This window comes from Mus caroli, chromosome 8 (genome assembly GCF_900094665.2).
Source record: "Mus caroli chromosome 8, CAROLI_EIJ_v1.1, whole genome shotgun sequence".
NCBI lineage: Eukaryota > Metazoa > Chordata > Mammalia > Rodentia > Muridae > Mus > Mus caroli.
In genome coordinates, this window is record NC_034577.1 from 43886996 (window position 1) to 43903084 (window position 16089).

At 34.1% G+C, this 16089-nt stretch overlaps 1 long non-coding RNA gene across 1 annotated transcript in view; it reads left to right on the forward strand.

The window, feature by feature from the left end:
- Positions 1-5052: 5052 nt before the first annotated feature.
- LOC110300807 overlaps positions 5053-16089 on the forward strand; it is a 45591-nt gene continuing 34554 nt past the window's right edge. Inside the window, exon 1 of the long non-coding RNA XR_002378636.1 lies at positions 5053-5108. This is a non-coding gene — a long non-coding RNA (uncharacterized LOC110300807). The remainder of the gene's footprint in view (positions 5109-16089) is intronic.

Consider the following 16089-nt stretch of genomic DNA (forward strand, 5'->3'; position numbering starts at 1 on the left):
TCCTGAAAATCTAGGGTTAGTGGTATTTCTGGGTGATATCCATTTGTAAAAGAAGACCTGTGGATGGATGTATACAACCTATACATGGATGTATCAAAAGTTGAAGGGCAGTACTCCCTCCATTCTGATCTTCCTACCTCATCTCCTCCTGAGCGCACCTCAACAAGGAGCTAATATCACATTTCAAAATTTGCTGAGTCTGATATTATCACATCATACCTTCAAGCCTTATTGCAAAAGTCACTCCCCCTGGGAAGCTAATCTACTTCTCCAGGCAGAGGTAATTGCCTTTCTATATTCTCTTAGCACTGGGCTCTTAAATCTGTTGTAACTCATGTAACTTGCATGGCGCTCTTATATTTATATATCGTTCTCCCCTACCAGACAGTGGGTTTCTTGTGGGCAGGAAATGCATGCTTCTCTATCTTACATATTGGCCGCTGAGAAAATTATATCGACTACGTCATTAAAGCCAATAATTTGTTTGCACTTTTTATCTGCAACAACGTAGGTTCTGTTATGGGGAGTGAAGTGGCACTTAATCACAATTGTCTTCTAAATTAATATAACACTTGAATGGAGCAGTAGTGGAGTTTCAGCCTAACGTGTCAAAGGAGGAGTACATACCACACAGACAACTTTTTGTTTTAATTTGGATTTGTTAAAACCCAATTTTAAATTAAAATATGAAGGTCTAAGGATATTATTCAAGGGGAAGAGAGTGTGCCTAATATGTACTATGCTCTGGGTTCAATTCCCACTGTGCAGACCCATAAGACAGTCTAACGGAGGCTTTTTGCTTAGTCCCAAAGTAGAGCGTCTCTGGCAGCCTATCAGAAAATGTTAAAAGTGTTGGATACTAGAGTATTGTCCATCTGCATTAGAACCAAAAGCAAGTAAAGGAAGCAAGTAACCTCAGGTGCTTTGCTTGATTTTGGTTCCAGTTCCATAACTTGATCTTGGCATAAGTTGTTCCCTTGCAGAATACCACAAATAGCTCATTGACCCTGCTCCATGTGTAGGCTTTTTTCTTTTTCTTTAGCAAGCAGTCAGTTGACCCTCATTAATGGGAGATTTTTCTTAATCTCTTGCTTATAATAAATTTCTGGATCTCAGACCTTCAGTCCCTATGGATAAGTGCCTTTGGAACTTCTGATGTAAAAGACAAGATCTAGCAATGGGAACTTTGAAGATAATCACTCAATATAATAACTTTTGGATTCTGTTTGATTTTTATAATCTGACATTCTTTATTCTAGAGCTTCTTATGAGTTAGTTTCTCTGACTTAGAGAAAAATCACTCAGTAAAGTATTTACAAATATAACTGCTATAATACAGTTAAAGTGTGTTAATGAAATAATAGTAATAATGAGTTTCATAAAGAGGATCAGCATTCTTTTACCTCCTATAGAATTCAAAATTAATCTCCATGGCCAGGCACATTACAAGTCAAGAATCCACACTGCAGAAATCACACTGCTGCAGAAATCATACTGCTTCCTAAGCAGAAATTAAAGAGCATTAAAATCAAGATGATGCACAAAGATCTCAGCTCTCTAACATAATGTATTTGCTTACAGTGTATTTTTGTATTCAAATCTTAATTGGGTGAGAGAATTGTTCGAATTATTATTACCAAAAGAAGAAATAAGTCAAAGAGTTATCATTTCCCCCTAAGTTTATTTTCAATAAAATAACTGAATACTAAACAAATAAGTTTAAAACTTGCATGAAACATGTCAAAGAGTGTAAATAAGATGTACATGGTGAAATAATCCTTTAATATTTATTGCTTTGAATGTAGAATCAAGAGACATGCAGTTATCACCTGCTGGCTCTTCACAGTATCTTCAAGGCCATTCTGTAGTGAGGTTTTGACTCAATAAATGTAAAAATGAGGCCAGGGATAAAGTTCATTTGTTGAGCACTTATGTAGCACATGATAGGTCTTAGAGTCCATCTTCATTGTAGCAAAAGTAAAATAAGTTGGAAGTCTACATTTTTTACATATGTAAATAAAATATATATTTTTAGTGAACAAAATATCCAGATAATTTTTTTTCAATTTAGGAGATGTATCAACATTCATTTTCAAATTAACTGTTGTGGAAGATGAAAGACTCCTCTCCATGTCAACATTAGCAATAATATTTATTTTCCAAATTCAGTGTTTTATATTCTAGAAAGATCTTAGATGATTAAAGTACTTGAGACTCTACCTCCTGGAGATATCACTACACAACCATTTGGCAGCATGTCTAGACCACTAATCTACATCTTGGCTTTATTGCCCATCGCTTTGAACATCAACTTCAGCAAGCAAATAGTCGTGTAACTGCAACAGACGATCAAAATAATTTTCTATTCTTTTTGGGAATAGTCATAATAGCTACTTTTGAACCCCAAAACTTTTCTGGCCATAAAAAATGGAAAAAAAAGAGAAGAAAAGAATCTGGATTTGGTGCCACCATATAATTGAGTAGTGAGTTTTGCCAACAGTTTAAACTCAATGTTCTTATTCTGCAATGGCCAGGTACCCCTCACTTTTCTGAGTTGATGAGTGTGCATGGTATTTACAAAAGCATTCAGAGAAGGAAAGGCAGCCCTAATTCAAACCTCATTCCTACTATCTTTCATGAAATACATCAATCTTCATGTTGATGTGCTTTCTATATTTAGAAATAAAGAAGATCAAAGCTTTTTTTTTCCAACAAAGTTTGAGGCATGATAACAGATCATTAGAGTTATTTGACAAGCTTAAATTTATGCATGCATGCGCAATCCATGTATAGTCTGTGGACATGCCAAAGCTGTGATTTTAAATGAAGCATTCCCCAAGGAGATTGACAGGATCAAATAAAAAGATAGAGCATGAATTCTATATCCAAGTATTTATTGAAGAAATGATAGCTTGACAATTATTGCTTCCTCGTCACGTGCAATGAAACGTGTGTTGTGGCTTTGCTCAACTCTTTGGGATCTGAGTTGTGTCCTAGGCTTCTGAGAACCAGAAGAGGCTGGTAAATGACTGTGTGAACATAGGTGCTCATTTCTAGATCAGATTATTTCAAACTCATGAATACCACTGTTATCTCTGTCTCTCTGTCTCTGCCTCTCTTTCTCTCTGTCTCTCTCCTGCCCTCTGTGCCTCCCTCTCTCTCTTTCTCTCCCTGTTGTGTAATGTGCTTGTGCATGTGCCTGTGTGATTATGATAAGAAAAAAATTCTTAAATACCATTAAGCACAATAACTGACAGGTCATAAAAGATGCATAGAGCAGGGTTTTGTTTTCTTTATTAATTTTCTTAAAACACAATAAAGCAGGGTCCTTAGCTTTGCATCTAGTGAGATCACTACTATTACCACTTCCATGGCTACAGCCTCATTATGCAAGCTATGGTACCCTTTTTCTCCATCAAAGATTGATCTTTGTTGGCTTAGACTTGGGCTAAATTTCCAAAGCTAGAGTAGAATGTCAGTTTTTATAGGTGTGTGCTGACTCTGCCTCTGCCCCTGCCCCAGGAAAACATTGTGATGACTGGAAGTACTATGCTCTGAATTACCCAGCACAAACTATGGTTTGTTGCTGTGGTCAACATGGATCCCAAACTCAAACCTCCTATCTGGCGATTTTCCTCTTTACTTGTACTTCAAGGATATAGGGTGGATGTGGGTTATCTTTCTGATAATGAAACAATTCTGAATAAATCTCTGGCCTGGCACACCTTTATCCTTATTGCTTTGAATTACTCTATTTCCTCATTGTCTTCTCCCCACATTCATTATCTTCAGCAAATGCATTTTGTTCTTGATACACTCTTTTTTTTTTTAAATTCAGCTGTTTAATTTCAACATAGAAAATATGTATTGAATGAAAAATGAAACAAAAAAGCCCTCTTCCTGTTTTCAAGGAGCTGAGAATGCAAATACATAAGAGAATATACAGATATGAAATAGAAAATAGTCCTACCTCTCTTCTGAGTTGGCTTCAAAGGTATTTGACTTAGACCCTACTTTATAATTTTAAATTCCTTGCTGTTATGATAATTGTGGACACATGATGCTGCCTAAAATCTAGTTGTTTCAAATTAGATAATCCCCCAAGTTCAGTTTTTCACTTACATTAGCCTCATTTCAATTGTTCTACGATACAATGTGCATATCAACAGTTTCATTTGATTGGACCAATTGTGCATCTAAATACAAATTAACAGTTATCAGAGATGATGCAAAGAACAATTTAGGGCACTTTATAATTATTCAAGATATAAAGACAGCGGTCTGTTTAAGAAGCAAAATCATACATAAATCTCTGCACTTCACATTGAACTTTGCTGTGATGCTCTTCATGCAAATGTGTCTTTACAGAATATATACTCCACATGTGCCCTGTCATTAAAGGTTGTTTGCATATGGTTCTGTCCTGTGTCCACCTGGGCTGCCACAGGACAGTGACTCACACCTGCCAAGACTAACAGTAATGAGCTCTCAGGTGAATTAGACATTGTTAAGTTTCTATTTTGGCCGGGCTGAATTAGTTAAATTAGGAAATTCTGCGGGGCTGAAGACAACAATTCAGGCACAGGTTTTGAAACTAAATGCTCACTTTCCTCATGCAAACTATCATTAAATAAAACACCATGTATCCAAGACAATATGCACCCTATGAATAGGGGAGTACTTGCCTCATACTGCAGAAACCTAACTGGGGTGGAAAAGTTATGGTTTGAAGGTCTTTATTATTTCCTTCCTTCCTTCCTTCCTTCCTTCCTTCCTTCCTTCCTTCCTTCCTTCCTTCCTTCCTTCCTTCCTTCCTTCTTTCTTCTGCCCTCTGCCCTCAGAGCCTATCTATGGTGTCTCCATGGCCTTTCAAGGTCAGGAAGTTTTCCTTCTGGTCTGACTCATACAAAAATTGAACTTACCTGGGTGACTGCAGCTGCTACTACCTTTATCTTTTGCTTCTAATTATTGCCAGATGCAATCTAATTAAACCCACCAGGTGTCTCCCCTCAGGTTAGAGTACCTCATAGAATCCTTGCTAAGGGTACAGTAGGGAATAACGGGATGCCAAATAGGCAATGAACCCTTCACGAGGAGGAGCTGGATAGGTAGGCTTTTAAAGATTTTATTCATCATGATAATAGGGGAAATGAGAAAAAGTTAGCTGAAATTGTGTAGGCTGTGATACACAAGATTGTTCTGTCAACTTATTCTTCATGAGCATATTTATTACTGCAAAGATTTTTCCTCCTTAATCTAACTGAATATACAGTTCACTCTCTCTACTAAATATAGCAATAAAACAAAAATATACCATGTGTTAGTTTTCAAATAAAAATATTTTTTCTTTTAGCTTCTTAAGAATATTCATGTAATAATTAGTACTTTGAATATGCAGAAATAAATTAGAATATTATTTTATAGGTGCTATTATTTTTGAAAGAGTATAAGCTATGCTAGAATTTTTGAGAAAAGAAAAGTTTTTTTTTCTTTAAATTCATTTCTCTCTCTCTCTCTCTCTCTCTCTCTCTCTCTCTCTGTGTGTGGTGTTGGTGATGCATGATGTATGTGAGACAGGCATGTGCACATGAAGGGCATATGACAAGGTTCAAGAGTTCCCTTTGTCCTTTTCATCTTTTACCTTGGGTTCATCATTCCAACACAGATCATCAGGCTTGCAGGACAAATGCTTTTATAAGCAGAACCATCTTTTCTATCTGAGTTTATTTTTATTTTTTTTAAATAACTAGTGCCAAATCACTTATAATATAGGTAGTACTGTTCAGAATTCCTAGTAAATTACATGCAGATGTTGAATATTTTATAAGAAAATGTTTGAAAATATTAATAAGAGCTCTAAATAAATTTTCTTTAGTTCCTAAACTAGAAGGGAGATATTTATTTTCATATATGAAAGATTCATTGTGAGCTTAAGTTATTAGTATGTTCTTTGATTTGATGCATATAAAATATTATTGTTAGCTTAATTTTTTATATTAGGCTTATAATCACAATATATCTTCAGAACCACAATTCCTATATTCATATGACATTAAATACCATCAGTTCATAATTTTGGATTAATACTATTCGAAATATTAATTGTATTAGACTCAATCATTTTTTCTGTAAACTTTAATACTGATAAATAACACATTTTATTTCTAACTTATATAGCTAATGTTCAATTTCCTTAATAACACAGAATATTTTATCTAAAATTATTATTAATATAATAAAATAATACAATTAAATATATGTGTAAATTAATTTTAAGGAAATTTTGATGAGTTATATCAAATTAACATTTCTTTTTTAGGCATGAGTAATAAAACAAAGTGTTATAGAATCTAAATATCTAGTATAATTTTTCCATTTATTTATTTATTTATTCTCTTTACATTCCAATTACAGGCTCTCTCCTTCTAGTATGACTGATTTTCATAAAATAAAATTTAAAACAATTTAATAAAAAATTGAACATAAACTGTAACATAAATTAAGAGTTAGACCATTTTTACTCAAAAAGATTAGTCTAAATTGATGAAATATATCTTCAATGAATGTTATATGACAATGAAATAAGCTTTTATTTCCTTCTATTGGCAAAACCAGAAAACTTAAAGTGTATTTTAATAATATTGACCTTCTTTTATAAGATCATATTGTCGAATAATTGCTTTATATTCAAATACTGTGATCTAATACCTATAATTTGTCTTAATTTTTATGTGAGTGTATTTTCTATGAACATTTTAATAATTCTGTGCAGGTTAAAGCATTGTTTAAAGTAGTTTTATTATTGATAAGGTCTGTTCAACTAGTGTTTTGTTTTGGTTTTTGGTTTTTGTTTTCCTTTTTGCTTCTCAATGGCTTTGATGTAAAATTTAGCCTTTGTAGCTGACCTTCTAAATGCATATCTTAGCTTAAATTCTCAATGGCTTGATGACAAAAGTTTCTATTCCACTGTACTAATCTTTACCTTTACATCATAGTAGATAATATTAATTCTACAGAAAGATTTCAACCTATTTTCAAATATTTATCAAAATGAATACTCTGGGAATTCATTCTTGTTATTCCTAGACATTCTTAATGATCTAGATGTGTTTTTAGCCTTTCAAAGATACACTACAAGACTACAAAAACCAGATTAAAGCAATAACAAACCAAGTATAGCCCCAGGCTACAGCTTCAACTGACACAAATCATCTTTCACTGGATGCATGTTATAGCCTCTAACACAAGTTGACTTGGCCAAAAAAGTTAGTGTTTTCCAAACTAGAGCTCCATTTATGTATTGTTATGAATTGGAAGCATGGAATCAAAAGGTTTTCAGAACTTACAACAAAAATAAGACTGATAAAACTTAAAATGCCTTAATTATATTTCTAAATCAAATCAGTCTTAAGCAGTGTACTCTATGTATAATTGGTATAGCTATTCTTGTTTGCTTCTGGTTACAAAGAAAGTTTTGGCTAAAGTCTATCATAGGTTTAATGGCTCATTGAAAATTGTACATTTGTCTTAAAATTTGAAATTTGCTACTATAAATTGTAAAACTGAGGAAACGTGTGTATTTGGAAGAGTTTTTAAAATTGCAGCATATCAAAACACATCATCATATTCTTAATTTAAATTGATAGGAAAACACAAATGTGTAATTTAGAATGGAGTACTTTTAAAACTGCAATAATGAAACCCTTTACTCTGCATGTTAGTTAACATCCAAATAGAAGGTTTTTGATCATCTGTTTTCTCTTTAGTATCTAATTTGCTGTGAATATATTAATAAGCTTGTGAATAATCAATTAACTATGTGAGCATTATTAGGAAAACAATGAAAGCAATGCCATGGAGTGTATGATTTAATTGGCAATATCATTCATAAGGAAGAAAGTAAAATGTGTTTTTAGGAGCTGCAGAGACTTGAAATATTCAGCCACAGGAAACTTCACTTTTAAGAGCACTTATATGTATTAAAATACTTTTCTCTATAATTTTATAGGAAATGTGAAACATGATACTTATAGAAATATAATTATTTGAAGGAAATTCCACTGATACCCTAGTTAGTGTGATACCTTTAAAGTTTGTAAGCTTGTGAAAATAGAATTACACAAAGAAAAAAAAAGCAAGAAACAACTATGACTTTTTTTGTTCACTCAACTTCCATACCTTTAAACCTAGCAAATAGTTATATCTATCTATATTTAAAGCACATTTCACAGATAAGTTATATTGCAAATTTATAGCCAAAAACTCCAAAGAAAGTAACATTGTAACCCATTTTACTTCACTACCTTGGACCACTTTGGTACACAAAACCCAAAGAGCTAATTGTTTTACCTATAGAGATGCTTTTTAAAAAGTAAGAAATAAACATTTCTTCAATAGGAAGTCTGCAAAGACATATGTGAACAGTTATTATCAGCAGCGTTAGACAATAGTTACTAAGAATGTGTGGAGTAATTAATTATATATTGATATGCTTAATGATTTGGATTTCCTGTTAGAATTCACAACAATATGCTTATGGTCTACAATTTGTATCTATTTATCTTCTCCCTGCTTGGTGCAAGGCATACCATTGATGGATAAATTGTTTTAAGGGATATATAATAACAATCACTGGTATATATACTAACAATCACTTGTATATGTAATAGCAATCACTGGTGTATATATAATAACAAGGACTTGTAAAGGATGAGTGGAGAACACTAGAAGCTCCTTAGTGAGGAGCTCGCATTATGCTTATTTTTACAACAGGCTGAAATATACCTGTTTCACAGTCATAATACATCCTTGATCAAATTCAGACGATTTGGGAAACACTTGAACTCTGATTAGAACGGTAAATGTAAATGTGTACACCTTTACCTTCGTTTGTTCCTAAGTTTCAAACAATTTGTCTCCAAAATTATGTGACTCTCACCTAATTATAAATATGGGGTTATCTTTTAAGTCATGCAGCGAAGGATGCTGCCTAATCTTCATGTCACCTGCAGAAACAGTCTAACATCTTGACAGGGAAGCAGCATTAGGGGGCATTTCATGAAGATACAAAATAGCTAGTTTCCATATTCATTCATGCAAAGAGCTAGAGGGTTTGCACCTAACAATAGTCTCTCCATCTATCTTAAGAATAATGACTGAGTTACAGAGAGAGATTTTTGTTAAATATAGAGCCAGGACAGACGTTCAAAGAACAAAATCAGTAAACCTACTTTTGGAATTTTTGGATAGTTTTAGTTATTTTCCATCGAAATAGGCATATCATATACACATTTACAGTGCAAATAGATGCACCCTACCTGTGCACACACAGACATACACAAATAGCAATCTTAAGAATTTTCAGATTTTTCTGCAAGCATACTTACTGATTATAGTTATAAGCCTGTTTTATTTATTTATTTATTTTTGTTTTGTTTTCTGTTCTGTTTTATTTTGTGAGGTACTTTCCTAAGGTTTTCCATTTCTCTGTAAATATACAAGATAAAATAAAAGCTCTGGGTAACAAGTACAAAATAACATAAGAAATTGTTGTGTTTCTAGAGCAAGAGATACAAGCTTTGAGATAAATGTTTCATTTAAAATGCCCTATTTTCTAGTTATTAGGTCCTATTTTTCTTCCAGTATGTTCTATTCTCCTTAACTCAGTTTTCTAGACCCCAATTAGAATTGAGTGGCTTCGGGTCCTTGCCTTGTTCTGCAATCTTTTCTCATTTGTTATATTTCTGCTTCTTAGATGGCACCTTACATATTACCTACTCTGGATCTTTTCCATTTATCACATTAAGCATTTCTCCTTTTGAATAAACTTCCTTTTTTCTGCTTTCTGAGAGTGACTCTTCCATTTGTTAAGAGTTGTATACCTCCTTTTTTAACAAAAAGGGAAATAACAAAACAATGGTAAAATACCTTATATTCTAATAATCCATTGCATATATTATTTACTGATGCATTAAAATGTGACTAAACCTTTCAATTTGTAATATTATGCCTAAAGGATCACATAAAGCAACTGGAGTAGCTTTTAGATATGTCCTTAAAGCTTAATGAATTTCTTGTGTCATTCTAAGTCATTAATATATACAAATTACACATGTAGGCTTTAGGTGGCAGGTTATCAGATTTTAGAAGATTCCATCCTATGAGTGATCTATTGCCTAATAATGAATAGTTGAGCATTAGAATCAATAACTATTTACTTATCAATCATCACAGGCATTCCTATCGAATCCACAGTTTAAACAATGTTAGAACCTCAGAATTTTAGGGTTGGACATGTGCTGTCTTAAAATACATCTTACAACAAAGATTAAAAAAAAAACAAATTATACAAATAAAGAATAACATCACAAACATATCAGAATAGCGATTTCCCAACCAATTTACATTCTTAGTGTATCTGGCTGACTTTCCAGATTTTAGTACATTTCCAAAGGTACTAAAAATATAGTTTTATCTTTAAAAACACTAATGTTCTAAAGAGTGGTATTTTAATTGTTTAAAAATTATCATGTTAAAAATCACCTACCACTCTGCTGTCTTGAGAGGTGTTCCTTTCCCATTTCTCTGTGTTAAACTAAATGTGATCTTGCCTAAAGGTGTGAGTATACTTATATGTGCAGGGACTTCAATAATTCATATTTTTGACATTCAGACATTATATGACCCAGTGAATATTCTTAATTAGTTGGGGAAGGAAGCATCTGTATGGATTCACAAATTATTTTAAACATGCTTTTAAATATTTTAAATTAGAGCTTCCAATTAAAATTGTACATGTCACATTGTCTCATTTAATTCTGCTGTTCTTTTTAGGAAGCACAGCCTCAGCTGAACAAGCCTCATTGATGTGAGCTGAGCTCAATTAGTTTCTGATGTTCTGCCAAATTGCCTCATTACCTGTCACGCGAACACCACTGACACTTCTAAAGTTGAGCTCTTTGCATCTATATTATTCTCTTTAGACCAAAAATAATTATTCTCATTAGAGTAGTAAAAATAAACAATTTGCTAATAAAGAATAAACCAATATGTTTGTAATATAAATAATAGATTTATAAATCAGTGTATGTACATAGGGATATGTATGCATAAACACAAACTCTGTGTGTGTCTATGTGTGTCCAGGATGCTTTTGAGGTTATATAAATTGTAGATCTTCTAAAAAATTCTTAGAGCTTTGCTATGTTTTGTCTGCTGAACTTTTTTTGTCAAATATAGTTTATTATTAATGAGAGCAGCAAAGATTGTCCATTGTACATCTGTTTCAACTGGGACTGCATTTTACAGTGGGACCAGAAATCCTGCCACTAAGACATTGCTCATTGGAAAGGGGTTTAAAATGGTTTAAACTGCACCTAGATGACATTCAGGAGAAGGAGGACATAAACCACTTCCTTCAACAAACTTTATTTGTAAATCCTTCCTTAATGTTGTTTACCCCCTACCAAAACATTGACCCACAGGTAAAGGTAGCTGTGGTTTTAACCCATGAATTTCTAGTCACTCAAACTCAAGGGTCACTCATACTCTCTCTCTTTCTTGCCTGTTTCTCAGGAAAATAGGAAACGTTGAGGATCTAACTAATGATGGTGCTTTCCAAGCTGGGATTTATCTACTAAAGCAGAGCCCCTCCCCCATTATCATTTGGCCTGAATGGCTGGCAGAAGATCATTAATAAAGCAAATGCTTACATTCCATTACGTGCTTCAGGATACTGCAGTATATATATGCTTGCTCTACAGTTTCTGTACATGACTATCTTTCAATCCCAGCCTTACTTTACAATCACCTGGAGGGTTTTTCGAAAATACCACTCGCCTAGGGTCTACCACACACCAGTCAAATCAGAATCGAGAAAGGAATCTTGATTGAGGAATATTTGGTGAAAGCTCCCTAGATGATTCTGCTGCACACTTGAGTCAGGAGAACCACTGTTCCCCAAGCATCATCTTCTACAAGAGAATACATCGAAGCCACCGTGGCAGCACATGGCTCTCTTTGGTCTTTTAATCTGTCCTCCGTTTTAAGTAATCCTCAAATGGCTTTTCTGAAAGTAAATATATCATGAATATAATTTCCTCTTGCTTTAAATTTTATTTAATATGTCTATAGTTTAACAATAGTGGTTGCATTTTTATAAGGTTTTCAGTGCTATTTTTTTGATGGAATTCAGGTAATACAGGTGACTAAGTATTTGTATAACTAAAATGTATGCATTTTAATGTCTGCCTAAGGATGAAAAGATTCTTTTTCTCTTCTGTGTTATAAGATTAAATGTTAAAAAAAAAGCCACTGTTGCCTTGGTTACAAACAGGGTAATTATTAGGCGATTGGACCATCTGAGTTTCTCTCCCACTCATTTTATGTTGATTTTATAATACATACATTGTTAGTTATTAGTGTTCTTGGAAAAAGTGAATAAGCTGGAGTCTATAAACACTGAAAAGTAAGACTTGCAGGATAAAGAAAATGTGCTCATGTGTTGAAGGGTCCATGCTCTCAGCAAGTGCACTGCACTGTTTGTTTTAGCACCGTTTCCATTTATCAGATGTAAAAAGCAAACATAAGGATGCTATGAGAATAACATATAGTCTTCCAACTACACTGTGTTCTGGGTGGTGTGGAAGATCTTTACCCCTCCATGACCTCAAACTCTAGGTGTGAACTTGGGCCATTCTCCAATGTCCCTTGAAAGTGGTTAAGTGGCATAAGTGGCAACATGGACAAAAACCAATACTTTGGTCCTTAATTTAATCCCAACATTTGACTTCTTTTTAAATTTTCAAGCAATATTCTGATGGGTTTACTACTTTATTTATAGGACTGTCTTAGTTAGGGTTTTGCTGCTGTGAACAGACACCATGACCAAGGCAACTCTTATAAGGACAACATTTTATTGGGGCTGGCTTACAGGTTCAGAGGCTCAGTCCATTATCACCAAGGCAGGAACATGGCAGCATCCAGGAGGCATGATGCAGGGAGCTAAGAGTTCTACATCTTCATCTGAAGGTTGCTAGCAGAATACTGGCTTCCAGGCAGCTAGGTTTAGGGTATTTAAGCCCACACCCACAGTGACAAGACGACTCTAACAAGGCCACACCTACTCCAACAGGGCCACACCTTCTAGTGGTGCCCCTCCTTGGGTCGAGTATATGTAAGCCATCACAAAGACCAAGGGATAAAGTTGGAAATTATTAAAATTGCCTACTTTAAAATAATAGCTCCCAAAGGTTTTTTTTTGTTTGTTTTGCTTTTGTTTTGTTTTGTTTTGATTTCATAATCAGGTTTCTTATCAGATTTTTGCAATATTACAGACTGATATAGAGATTTAAAGTCCTGAATTCCATGAATTTTCTTAAATAAAGTATAATGGTTTTTTTTTTTTTTGGTTGGTTGGTTTTTGTTTTGTTTGTATGTTTGATTCTTTTTCCCTTTTAATTCTTGATCTACTTAAAACACAGCCCCCAGAGCTACTGAGTTAATATGCATCTTGCAAATACAAATTGTTTTAGATTACTAAATAATTAGGTCACAGGATCCCTACTTTTCAATTCTTATTCTTAAAACTTCTGTAAGGACCTTAATTAGAGAAGATCTTGGTACCTCTCCTTCTCCTCTAGATATTTATTGATCCTGTAATTGTATCAGGGCCAAATCGTTTTGAAGTCAGTTGTTTTTGAACACGTTTTTGTGAATTATACTTGCATGTGTTTTTCTAAATGCAGAAACTTGACTCCCCATCCTAAGAAAAATTCTATTTCCCCGATTCAATGGCTGAGCGTTGGATAGAGTACTGCTTTCTGCGTTTGTTTTTCTAAACCATCACATTGGATTCTAGTCTCTTTCCTTTTCTGCCATGTTATTGTGAACCTCAGGGCAAAACACAATTGGCAACACAGAAAGGAGTTTTCAGATGTCACTTCATTCATCTCCTTCTCACTTTAACACTGAATCTTATAGCAGTGCCCTTCCTGGGATGCAGAATTAACAAGAGTTCTGTCCTGTGAAGTGTCACTTTGGGAAAGGTGACTTTTGGGAAACATTGCTAATTCAGGGTCTCTCAGCATTGACATTATTGATATTTTGAAAATGATAAATCTTCATAGCAGGACTATATCTTATGCTCTATAGTGCTTTAACCACACTAGGACAAGCAGCTACCACGTACCAGTACCACCTTCCCACCCATAGGTGAAACCCAAAAATGTCACCACTGTTTTAAAATACCCCTAATGAGGCAAAATTCCCTTCTCTCATTGAAAATGAATGATCCAAATCATATAGTAGTATTTTATTGGCATCTTTCATTAATTTATAATAGCAATGGGAATACAAGATTTTAGCTTCATTGTCAAAGTAAATTTCTGTTTCAGACACTGAGAACTGAGGATGTGAACTTCAGTTTGACATGTCTGTTTTTTTCAGCATAAAGTGAACTTCTTTTTTGAAAAAGTCTATGAATAGACAACTAATCATTATATCTCCTATCTCTTTATTTTCAGGGAGATAGTTGATGCAGATTCCAAGCTGTCATGATTGTTCTTCCTGTCATTCCTATACTACAAGGGTTGACATTTCTATACTACAAGGGTTGACATTCTATATGACCCAGAGATGGTGGAAAGTGGAGTTAGAGGTTACAGCATCAGCTTTGTGGATAACCTCAGAGTAGTGTTGCACTGGCTGTAGAAGTGTATATATATATATATATATATATATATATATATATATATATATACTAAAAGCTATGTTGGAATATTTTAGATTCATAATGATCTTTTAGTAGAGATGCCTCTATTTTACATGTTAAGATGCTGTAGGTTAGGTGAGGAAACTGTATGTGTTCCTAGATGCATGTGAAAGAAAAACCAAACAACAGCAATTCCCAACACTATAATGTTCAATATATATGTGGGTGCTTAGGGGATTTTTGCATGATGTTTATATATTTTCCCTATTGAAACTTGCAAAGAGCTTTATGAATTATTATTATGGATAGAATTCCAAATATACACTGAGATGACTTAGTTAACTCAAAATAGGATTTCAAAATCCTACTCAATCTTCTATTAATAGTATGCAAACTGAATGTTATTTAGCCTTTTGGATAAGGTGAATAATAAGGAACTAATTATAATAATAGAGTCAGGTCCTTTTTTTCAGAAGAGATTTAGTGTAACACCATGTAAATTTATTAGTCTTGCTATTTTTTTACTCACACATATCTCAAATGCGCAGTCAAATTTCAGAGTACAGTACTTAATTATTAATTAACAGTGGTCTTCATTTTCATCTCTATGGTCCCGTTGTCTGTCTTGGAGTACTTTTACTGCACATAAGAACATTTATTCAAGGAGTTAGAGGATAAGGGTTAAAGAAACATTCGTTAAAGTTCACTACTCCACTCCAAACCCATTTCTACACCATTCAGTGGATTTTTGTAGTTTTGCTCTCTATCTGGGATTGCAGTATTTCTCAGTTCCTAGACTGCAGTGTCTCCCAGTTCCTTGGCTGCAGTGTCCCTAGTTCCTTAGCTGCAGTGACCCCCATGTTCATGGCTGCAGTGCTCCTAGGTCTTTGACTGCAGTGTCCCCCATTTCTTGGCTGCAGTGTCCCCCAGTTCCTTGGCTACAGTGTTCCCCAGTTCACTGCAGTGTCCCCAGATCCTTGGATGTAGTGTCCCTAAGTTCCTTGGCTGTAGTGTCTCCTAGTTCCTTGGTGTCAACTATGATCCCATTTAGTTTTAAGTTAGATTCAGCAAATCTTCATCCCATCTCTTTTCCTAGTGATCATCTCCCTTTGCTTTTGCTTTCTTCTCTTCTCTCTTTGCATAGCTAAACACCATGTATTCATTTTATGCTAAACTCTGTGCAACTTGGCAGATTGCCAAACCATAAGCCAACACTAAAGCTCGAGCCGGGTCACATAACATATCTCAACATGCTAAATGAGTTGAAATCCTATATATCTTTTTAAATTTCTTGTTTAGCTTGATACGTCTTTTCTTGTTGAAATTCTATGTTCTGCCAGTATGACCACTGTATCCATCTTTGGGATAATAAGTTGAAT